The 11,125-nt window shown below is 34.9% G+C and overlaps 1 long non-coding RNA gene across 1 annotated transcript; it reads right to left on the bottom strand.

Annotated features, from left to right (window-relative positions):
• Nucleotides 1–7,183: 7,183 nt before the first annotated feature.
• Nucleotides 7,184–11,034, bottom strand: LOC112740628 (uncharacterized). The gene is made up of 4 exons (XR_003171261.3): nt 10,340–11,034; nt 10,157–10,267; nt 9,932–10,078; nt 7,184–7,455 (listed from the first exon to the last, which is right to left on the bottom strand). It is a non-coding gene; the product is annotated as an uncharacterized lncRNA (long non-coding RNA).
• Between the last annotated feature and the right edge of the window lie 91 nt (nt 11,035–11,125).

The raw sequence follows: 11,125 nt of genomic DNA, 5'->3' as shown, positions 1-11,125 counted from the left end.
GTGGGTAGGATGTAAGATCCAGAAATTTTAAATAAATTTTATTATGGGTTAATTTTAATTTATTTATTCATTAGAAATTTTATTTTCAGAAATTATTTTTATTAAAGCTAATTAAATCAGATTTTGATAATTAATTAGAATTTTACCTAATTTTATAATTATTGAATTATTATCTATATTTAAATTATAAAATTGGTAGTTATAAAATAATAAGAATTTTATATGATTTGATTTTAGATAATTTAATTATATCATTTAATACTTTAAGTTAAAAAAATAAAGAAAAATAATTATATTACCATGAATTTTCAATTAGGGTAATTTATTGAAAATCAATTAATAATTTTATACCATAAATAATATTTTTAAAATAATTTTAAAGATCAAATTAAATTTCAAATTAATATTCTATATCTTAATCTAATTAAATTAAAAACAAAACCCTAACTTTCCTAATACTACCCGCTGCCAGTAACTTCCTTCCCCAAAACCCACTACTCAGCAGCTTCAGAAAAATCAAAGAAAGAAATAAAGCAAAGAAAGGAAAGAAAGAAAGGGAAGAACGGAGAGGGTGAGAAAAGAGGAAGAAGGAAACAGATCCGTAGAGGAGGAGGAACAGGGAAGAGAGAGATCTGAAGGGAGAGGGAGACCATGACTGGCGCTGCCGCCACCTCGCCCAGCTGCCGTGCTTCTCGTCGTTGCCGCCGAAGGGAAGAGGGAGAGAGAGCGCCGTCGAATAGAACGCGAGAAGGGAGAGGAGTTGTGTTCTGTTGTTGACGTCGCACCACCGCCACGCCGCCGTGCTGTTCAATGTCACCGCCGTCGCCGTCGAGGGTCCATTCACGCCGTCGCTGAAGCCTGAACACCGCTGCAACCACCGCGTGTTATCATCAGATCCCGCCGCCGTTTGAGTTGCGAATAGGGGAACGCGCGCGAAGGGAACTATCGCAGAGCTGCCGTCGCCGCCGTGTTGATGGGCTCACCGTCGTTCTGCTCGCGCGGCTGTTGCGTTGCCGGAGCTCCTCATCGCTGCTGCTGGCGCTGGAAACCACCTTTTAAGCCTGTATCTGTTGGTAAGCCCTACCCCTGCTTCAGCTTCTTCATCCGTTAAGTTTACCTTTATTGTGAGAATTGTTGTTGTTATTGTTGGGTTCGTCGCAGGGAGGAGTCCGAGCAAGAAAAGGAAGAAGGTGGCGATGGATACCTCCGCTGCTGCTGTTACTATCGGTGTTCTGGAGCTTGCAGTTACTGCCGTTTTTGGATGATGAACCTGGTTGTGTCCTTGCTGCTGATTGATTGTAATGAGAGACGTTGTAGCCACTACTTTTCATCTTGGTAAGTTCATGGGTAAGATCGCTTTGATTCTTTGTGCCGTTTTATTTACGCAGCTAGTTCTGATCCGTGTAATTTACCAGAGTCACTATTATCATATCTCGGCGTTTCCGCCCTTGTTTGGAACTACTGAATGTTGTTGTCTCCGGTAGCACTATTCTTCCTATTTTGATTTCAACTCCTTTAATTATGAAATTTATAATGTTTCTGCCTTTATCCTACTGCTATTTGGTTTCCTTGCGCCACCCTTACTCTAATCACAGAAATATGTTTCCATTCTAGCCACTGTTGATTTATCTATTGCAAAGTCATAATTGATAATGGAGCTGCTAAGATCGCTGCTGCCGCCATGAATTGGGGATAAAGGGGATTATTGAGTTAAATTCTGCGATTGAAACATCGAGGTAGGGGTTTTCTTAAAATCTATTTTATATTACAGAGTTGTGATAAATAGATATTGATGCAAAGAGATTTACTTCTGTGATTATATTTGTCTTATGGATGTGATGGTTTGTTGGACTGAATTATTGGGTGCTTGATTGCGTGAGTGGTGTGTGGTTGTGGATAAAAACCGGTTTGGAATGTCATTTACTTGATTATTAAGAAAGGTGAATTTTCTTGGTTTAGAGTTACTTAGTAATATAAATGAAACAATTTTTGGAAATAATTTGAGATATAAAAATAAATTGATTCTGGGAGCGGTTTGATTGTGAGTTGGTTTGATTTTATGAATGATTTAATATTTGAGCTGATTCGATTTTAAAAAGAGTTTTATTGTTAGAATTGGTTGATTTGAAAATAATTTGACATTGGAACTGGTTCAATTCTGGAAAATGTTTGAGATTTAGAAATGGTTGAGAAAAGGTTTGAGAAATGTTTGGATGGGACCCGAAAAGGGTGGTAGTGTCCGAGTTTTAGAGGAGATGCTGCCGAAATTTTATAAAATTGAAAGTTTTATTTAAATTAATTAATTAAAAAGATTTGTTCTTAAGCATTATATGTTTTAAGATTGATTTGTCTATCAAAGAAAGAATTTTGTTTTGGAATTGAGATTGTTAACGAACAGAATGAAAAAGAGGATGAAGGGGATTTTATTTGAAATATGGCTTTGAAATGAACTTGGAAATGAGATTTGGATTGATGAATGATTATGATGTTGAGAATGTTGAGATGTGAACTTCGAATTATTCACATGGCTTATGAATTTGAAATATCTGAGATACGAGGTTCCCTGGATTAAGTGCCGTGGCTTGCCACCATGTGTACCAGGTTGAAAACTCGATACTCTGTTGACCCTACGACGTAAGTGTGTGACCGGGCACTATATAAATTTCCGGAAATGTTACCCCCATTGAGTAATATTGATTATTTGAGAAAAAGCTATGCATAGACTCTTGGGGATGCACGTCGGGGGACAGTCTAATTATAATTCAGACTTGTCGGGTTGGCTGGATAACCGACAGATGAGCCTCATCAGCCATAGGACAGGCATGCATCATATGCATTTGTATGCTTTGCTTGAGTTTGAACTTGTTTTGGTTTGCCTAATTGCTAAACTGTTCGTAACTGCTACTTGAACTATTTGCTATAACTGCTGCCTACTTGTGCTTTCCTTGTCTGCCTTGTCTGTGTTTGTCCTGGCGTGCTACATTTGAGATTGAACTTTGGTGCTGAATTAATGATTGTGTTGTTTGATTGCGTGGTTGGTTTCTGATTGAGAAGGTTTCGGATTTCTGAAAGATTAAATATTATTTCTTTGAAAAGGTTTTAAACGATTACCTATTGTTTTTTTAAACGATTCATAAGGCAATGATAATCACTAAGCTTGAAAACAGTTTTCCTATTAAATATCTTCTTATGACAACTTTGAAACTCCATGGTGAGACCGTGTGGTTAGGTTCTCACCCCCCTACAGCTATACTTTTCAGGAACCGAATGAAGCAGCGCTAAGAAGAGTTATACTGCGTTTGGTTTATATCTTGTATTAATTAGATTATTTTCTTCCCTCATCTTTGTTATTACAATTTTGTAAGAGGGATAGGAGTTGTATGTTTTATATATATATATATTTTACATTATAAGATATTATGTAAGAAGTCTTGTATATGAATCTATGCCTGCTTGTTTATCTTAGATGAAGTATGTATTTCCGGTTTATAAAGTGATTAGCGATACGGTGTTGAGTCACAGGCTTCTATTTTAATATTTAGTATGTAAATTTGTCGTAATACTTCTTGCTATCAGAGTAGCGCAGCCGGAAGCGTGACTTCTGATAGTGAGGGTGTTACAATATACACCATTTTTATCGAAAGTTTAAATCACAGAAGCTTAAAGAGACGGATAATTTATGTTTAATAATGTAATTTAAAACATCGTAAATTGTGAAATTAATTTGTGTTTATAGTTTGAAAACTATAATGATGAGTAATTTTGACTACTTTTATTTTTAAGTTTTAGGATTAATTAGGACACATAATAAATTTACTATTAATAAAAAAATCTTAATTTTTTTATTTAATAGATATAAAATAAATATATTAAAAATTTAAATTTTTATATTTTTAATAAAAGTTTTTAATTTATAATTTTATTATATGTTCTTAAAACATAAAATAGATAAATTCATTAAGTATTAATTTAAAATAGAATTATTTGACTCTAAGAAAATAAAAGATGAAGAGTCAATAATTAATTGACTACTTGTTTGAATAATATATTAATTATTCGTTGATAAATGTGGAGAAAATTAAATTACACTTGATGAGAGTTACTATATATTTTGAATGCATTATTTCAAAATATTTTATGAGGTTAATCTTATATCTGAATTTTAAAAAATTATTTGACTCTATTACAATAAATTTAAAAAAATTGTATATTGATAGTAGTGATTTCTCTAAAAGAATTAGCCTTTCCTTTTAGTTTGCTATTTTTTTGGGTATTGCATTAACTTTTGAATTATTGATTTTGTATTTCGAAAATAGGGTAATTTACATAAATAAAATAAAGAGAAGAAAGTGTTATCGTAAATACAACATTTCGATAAATCAAACGCAAATACAACTAACCTAATTATATGTAATTCGCAACACCCTAATGCGATTTTCGATTACACGTAATCTGCTCGACCCTACTCGTGGAATACACTTTGGACCCATCTGTTCATAAACCGTTATGTAAATTACCCTAAAAAATATATGATCAATTTTTTAATGCATTTTAGATACATAGTATAATTTTTTGTTGTTAATAGTAGATATACATGTGGAATGAATCCTCTTAATTTTTTTAACAATTGAAAGAGTAAAATATGATTTCTCATCATTAATTTTATAAGTGGAACAAAAAAAATTTGAGAAAAGAGAATAACATAATGAAAAGTTAAAGATCACACTTTACTCCTTCAATTTTTTTTAACAATTGAAAAAATTCATTCCCATATACATGAAATATATAATTGCACAAAACTATTCATATTACCTAAAGGAAAAGTCTAGGGAGCCAGCAATTTTATTGAATTTTGGCCAGCATGTAACCAGCAGAGAAAGGTGAGTCATTGGATGAAATTTCATACCAATCTCACACTATTAAATCATCATTGATGGCTATTTGATGGCTACCAATCACAAAAATTGCTGGTCCCTAGCATTACTCTTACCCAAATTTATTGTAACTACACAAAGTGTAAAAATAGACAATTAAAATGAGAAAGTGATTAATTTTGACTATTAGTTCTCCCTCACATGATTCTAACTTAAATTTTTTTTAATAAATTACACTATATTCATGAAAGGAGAGAATATCAATAAATGGAAAAAGTATTTTTTGGTCATTGTTTATATTTTATTTCACTTTTAATTTTAGTATTTTATTGTTTTTAATTTTATAATCGCATTTTAAATTATTTTTCTTTAGTTGCTAACATTGTTGGACGTAGCATTGCTAGTATATATTACCATGTGTCGATGACATGCCAACTTTAAATTGATGCGTTAATTATTTCCATTAACGAATTGTATGCTCTACATTAGTCCCAAATAATAGTATAATGAAAATATATTTAAAATATTAGATACAAAATCAAAATAAATAAAGTAATTACATAATCAAAATAAATAAAATAATAAAATTAAAACAATAAATATTCGATTAGCGATGATAACGATAACAATGATGATAATGTTGTATAATGTAATTTGATCTTAGAATCTATTTTCAAGAAAGTAAATTATATATAAATAATTAGTCTGTTTATATAAAATTTTAGAAGAATCGCATCCAAAACCTTATTAAAAATGGTTTTATAAGATTTTTATATTAAAAAATTACCATTTCAGAATTGGTATATACTATCATTATATTTGTTCAATTTTATATAACTATCATACCCTGATATCTGTATTATTCATAATATAACACCAATTCATGTAATTATTTGACTGCATGCTATGATGAGTACGTGCAATGATGTAAATTGTGAATGTTAAAAACATAATATATACTCGTCACTCAGATTAGTGCTTGAATGAAAAATTGGCCCCTGAGTTGCTATACCAGACAAATACCTCAGAGTTCCTTTAACACACTGCCAATGAGTAGTTAATGAATTCTAAATATTGACTGAGTACACAATCTCAAGTCTGTTAATATTGTATATTGGAGAAAGCCAACTATAGATCTATGTAGAGTTGGAGTGTCAAAGACATTTGTCCCCTCTTTGGAGAGTTTGATAGTTGTAATCATTGGTGTTGGTACTTTCTTGACATCTGCCATGCCAGCTTTGTGCAATAAGTGTCTAATATATTTGGTTTGAGATAGATGATAGGCCCCTGATTGTAGGGATTAGTCCAAAATTGAATTTCAATCCTGATATAGGGACACTATCTTTATGTAATGTTGTGACCAGCAAGGTATTGAGTAAAAGAATGAGAGGTACTCTCTGCCATAAGCACTTTGAAGTGATTTGATCTTTAAACCTGTATGTGTCTCAATGTTTGTTTGAAATTGAAGAAAAGCTTGACTTTTTGAATGTAATAACAAAACTGAAGTGAATCTGATGAAAGCATCAACAAATAGATAAAGCCATGATAAGAACAAATTGGTGCAAGACCCCACAAATCAGAATAAATCATTTTCAAAGGTGCTATAAAATTAAAAGAATCTAAAGAAAAAGGAAGATCATGCATTTTAGCTTTGCAACATGAGTCACACAAACTAGATTTTATTGTTTTTATAGCAAGAGGGACATTACACTTAAGTAGAAAACATGGTTTTGTGTTTCAAAAGGAAACATGGATATTCAGTGCCCATTTGAATTTTATTAAAAAAAATATTTTTAAGTAAGCAATATAATACATTACTTTTTAAAAAAGAAAATTAAATTAATTGTTTATTTTTCAAATTAATTATTTGTTTTTAATTGTTTATTTTCAAATTAATTGTTTAGCAAAAATTAATTGTTTATTTTTAATTTTTGTATTTTTTAAATTCAAAATTTTCTTTTCAAATAAAAATAATTAAAAAAGTTAGAATAAATCCAAACTCATCCTTTAAGAGATTACACGTATCTTAATTAGGGCCAAATCTTATTTTAGTTTTAAATAATTTTGTTTTAATTTATATATTTTTTTTGAATGTTGTAATTTTTATTGATTTATCATTTTCAGTGACAGCTTGTTTCAGGGATGGATGCCGAATAGGGTATTCAAGAGAACGGGTTATGATTCATTTTTTTTATTATCCGCTGATTGTAACATCCTAACTACCAAAGCTCACACTTCCGGCTGCGCGACTCTGATAGCTCGGACATTACGACGACACTTATAATATTTAATACTAAAATATGAGCCTGTTTGAAATTTTAAACCGCAGTACCGCTCCCAAAAATACTTTCGTTCGATAACGTACATCCATAAATACCATACAACTTACAACAACTCATACAGAGTACATCCATATATATATACATATACATATATAATATTACAAGTATTAACCAATACAATTCCTATCCCTCTTGCAGAATATATCAAGATAAAGGCGAGGGTACAAAAATATACTAAAGCAATACAAAGCATCTCAACAACAACTAAATAAACTCTTCGTAACTTCTGCGCCCATATCCTGAAAGGGGAAAAATGTAGGGGGTGAGAACATCATCCTCGAAAGGGTTCTCAGTAGAGGGTTTTTGGGAATTACTATAATAGGATACATGAAGATAAACCGTACCAGTGATTAATAATCGTCTTATGCCTCCTTTCAAAAACAACAGTTTACAATAAAAAATAAAGTCGGAAATATTTTCTAAAAGAGGAACCGTTCAATTCTCAAAACTCAAAAGCCTTTCAAAACGGTTTATTTATGTTGAACCAAAATAGCCTTTTGTATCTTTTTCCAAACCAGAAACACAAACCAAAACCAACCATCAGTCCATTTTAATTCAACCACGGCCCTAAGCCCAAACAATCCAACTAACAACCAATCACCACAATCCAACAGAGTCCCAGATGCAAACACAGATAGGAAGAGGCAAGCACAAACAAACAGTTATTGCAAGTAGAATAGTTAGCAATTAATCACATAGGCAAACCAAGTATAATATGCACACCCAAACAATGTCACATAAATGCATATGATGCATGCCTGTCCCTAGTGGCTGATGATATCATCTGTCGGTTATAGAGCCAACCCGACAAGTCCTGGTAGCTAACCATTGGACTGTCCCTCTGTCGTGTCTCCCCAACTCGAGTTATACTTAATATAAACTTGATCATAATCATGATCCATATCCATCACCCTCACTAGTGAATATTTATAGGGGTGAGCTCGTCCGGGAATTTCACAGTGCCCGGCCACCCTGACGACATAGGGAAACTCAAATCTCCGATTGTGAGAGTGCAAATCACAATTATCAATATCTCAGCATATATGCTTTCATTCTCAGCCATGGATCAACATCCATCTCAGCCATCCGGCTCTCGGTTCAATCCAGAACCAGCCAATATTCATATCATTCAAAATCATTCCGGCTCACGGTTCAATCCAGAACCAGCCAATATTCATAATCATACACAGCCATTTCGGCTCACAACAAAACAGCACTTCCACATTCAAAATCATTAAATTCATGAAATCGGCATTTAAGCCATAAATTATTTTCTCAATTCATTTCACTTTGAAATCAAGTTTTAACTCCTTTCAGTCTTGGCTTTAAAGATCTCATTTCTCAAATTATCTCAGGTTCATAAGCCACTTTTACTCAAGGAAAATTCCCTTTTTAAAACAAGCCACTCTCGGCTTCCTCTTTCCAAAAATCCCAAAACCATGGAAAGTTAAAGATTCCTTTTGAAACATTCGAAATCACCCATCCAACAATGGGATTTCATAATAAAAGTTCCTTGGCAGAGTCTCAAGTCTTTAGGGGAGAATAGCACAACTCATTTCACCAAATTCATTTAAAATCATTAAAAATCTTGGCTTCCTAATTTGAGTAGTAAAATAGGATCTAAACCAATCCGAGTCATGTAATCAATTACTCTTTTCAAAACCATTTCCTTTACTTCAACAAAACCGGCTTCAACCCCATAATTAAATCTGAAGCGTTTCAAACTGCTAAGAGAATCATTTTTATTGTGTTAAACTAGAGTTCAAAGGGTACTCTGAATCTTATTTAAAACGTCAAAATAATGAGGTTCATCAATCGAAACCCAATTCCATTTAAAATCACGAAAACTCTTCCAATGGACACTCTTTATGTTTAATAGAGAAAAACATAAACCCGTTTTACCTTTTAAAACAGCCTCAAGGCAAAATTCTCTTTCGAATAACTTATACCCAAAGACATACTATTCTTCTTGGAAAAATAAGGAGAAATCATGATTCTCTTTTCAATAATTCTTTCAAAGCGTAGCTTCATCGCTTTCATAATTGTTCTAAGTAAAGATAATAAAAGAAGCCCTAAGTTCACAATCCTCCAAGTAAGTAGGAAAGGCATTAAACTCAAAATTTCCCAAGTAACATTTCAAATAAAGCCTCGGATTTTATAGAAATTTCGGCAGCATCTCCCCTAAAACTTGGACTTTTGCCACCCGGTTCGGGTCCCAACTAAACCGTTTCTCAATCCTTTTCAACAGCTCAAAACCAGAAATCAATTCAAAGCAAGCAAAATCCAACAATCGCCTCAGTGGCTTATCTCAAGAAAACCATTTCAAAATCAACTCAATATCAATTGATTTAATTCGTTTCCAAAGCTTTAAAGAAACGGTTCAGTAACAAATCATTTGTCCAAGATCAAGTCAATTAAAGTAAACCAGGCTGAATTCAAAAGTGCATTCGACTTTTCACATCATCAAATGATTGACTCAAATCAAATCAATCCTCAACGAATTAAACTCAGATTTCAAATCTCTAAAGAATCACTTCAAAACATTACATTTCACAAAGCCGCACAACAATTCAACCAAACCAACATCCATAATCACTCGAGTCAATCAAATAACACATAAAGCAGATACAATCACTAAATACACAATATCTCACGACAGTATCCATATGTAATAATTCCAATACTTAAAACATAGTTTTTGGAAAGCGCCCCTACCTCAAAACGCAATTCCATAACCCAAATGCCTCATCAAGTCCTTTCCGCCTCAACCCGAACTGACGGCAACCAAAACCTCAGCTCCAAGCCACTTTCGCAACAGTCTCAACAACTCGAATCGCAACATACAACAACCGAAACTCAATCCTATAGCAATTAACGCCACAAACCTCAGCGTATGATAACAGAACGGTAACTAAAAGGCTTTCAAATCTAAACGCTTACCGAACCGAAAAAGGAACGGCTGAACCGAAGCAGCGGCAGTCTCCGAACCGGTTTGGCGGCAGCCCGGCAGCCACCTCAAGCGGCAGCGGCGACGAATTCTGATCACGATAACTGAAACCAACATGCAGTGACCATAATATTCTCGGAATTCAAAAGGACGGAGGCTAATGACAAGACCCTTACCGGCAGAGTTTTTCGGCGACGGCAGCAAGGGCATTTTCCGGCCGCAAAGGCTTACCGGCACAACTCAACACAGAACCACAAAGAGCGGTGACAACCTCCAACGACTCCGGTGAGTTCCCTCAACGACGGTGATGGCCGAAACCCCGACGGCGCTAACGGCGGCAGGAACAGCGCCGTTGGCTTCGCACAGCACGGATCAGCAGCGGTCCTTGTGCAGTGACACGCGCGACGGGAGGCACGGCCTCCCTCTCCCCGCAGCTCTCTCTCCCGTCTCGTGAACGTGTCCCTCTTGGGATTCAGTTGCTGCAACGCTTCCTCTTTGGCCGCGACTCATGGTGGCGATAGCAGCGCCGTTGGAAGACATGGAAGCAGTGGCGGCGACTAGGACGGCGCAACGAGCAGCGGCTCCGAGATCTCCAGCGACAGAATGGGGTGATGGGTGGCAGAACCGCGACCGGGCAGGGATGAACGGGGCAGCTTCGATGGCAGCGCTCCTTGCGTGCGGCAGTCTGGCGGTCACGGCGGCAGTACCCAGCCGGCGGCGCTAAGCCCTTACCCCTCTCCTTCTCTCCTTCTGGATCAGTCTCCATTCCTGATTTCCCGTTTCTTTCTTTCATGCTTCTGTGTGTGTGGCATCGCTGAGAGGGTGAGAGGGAAACATGTAGAGGTGTGGCTGCTGGGTTTGGGGGAAGGGGATTTTTCGGCGGCTAGGTTAATAGGTTGGAGGGTGTGTGTGTAAATTAGGGTTAGGGGCAATATAGTAAGTTCACATAAAATTGAGAATAA

This window comes from Arachis hypogaea, chromosome 14 (genome assembly GCF_003086295.3).
Source record: "Arachis hypogaea cultivar Tifrunner chromosome 14, arahy.Tifrunner.gnm2.J5K5, whole genome shotgun sequence".
Taxonomy (NCBI): Eukaryota; Viridiplantae; Streptophyta; class Magnoliopsida; order Fabales; family Fabaceae; genus Arachis; species Arachis hypogaea.
Note: the sequence above shows the minus strand (reverse complement) of the source record. Positions and strands in the feature narration are given on the sequence as shown.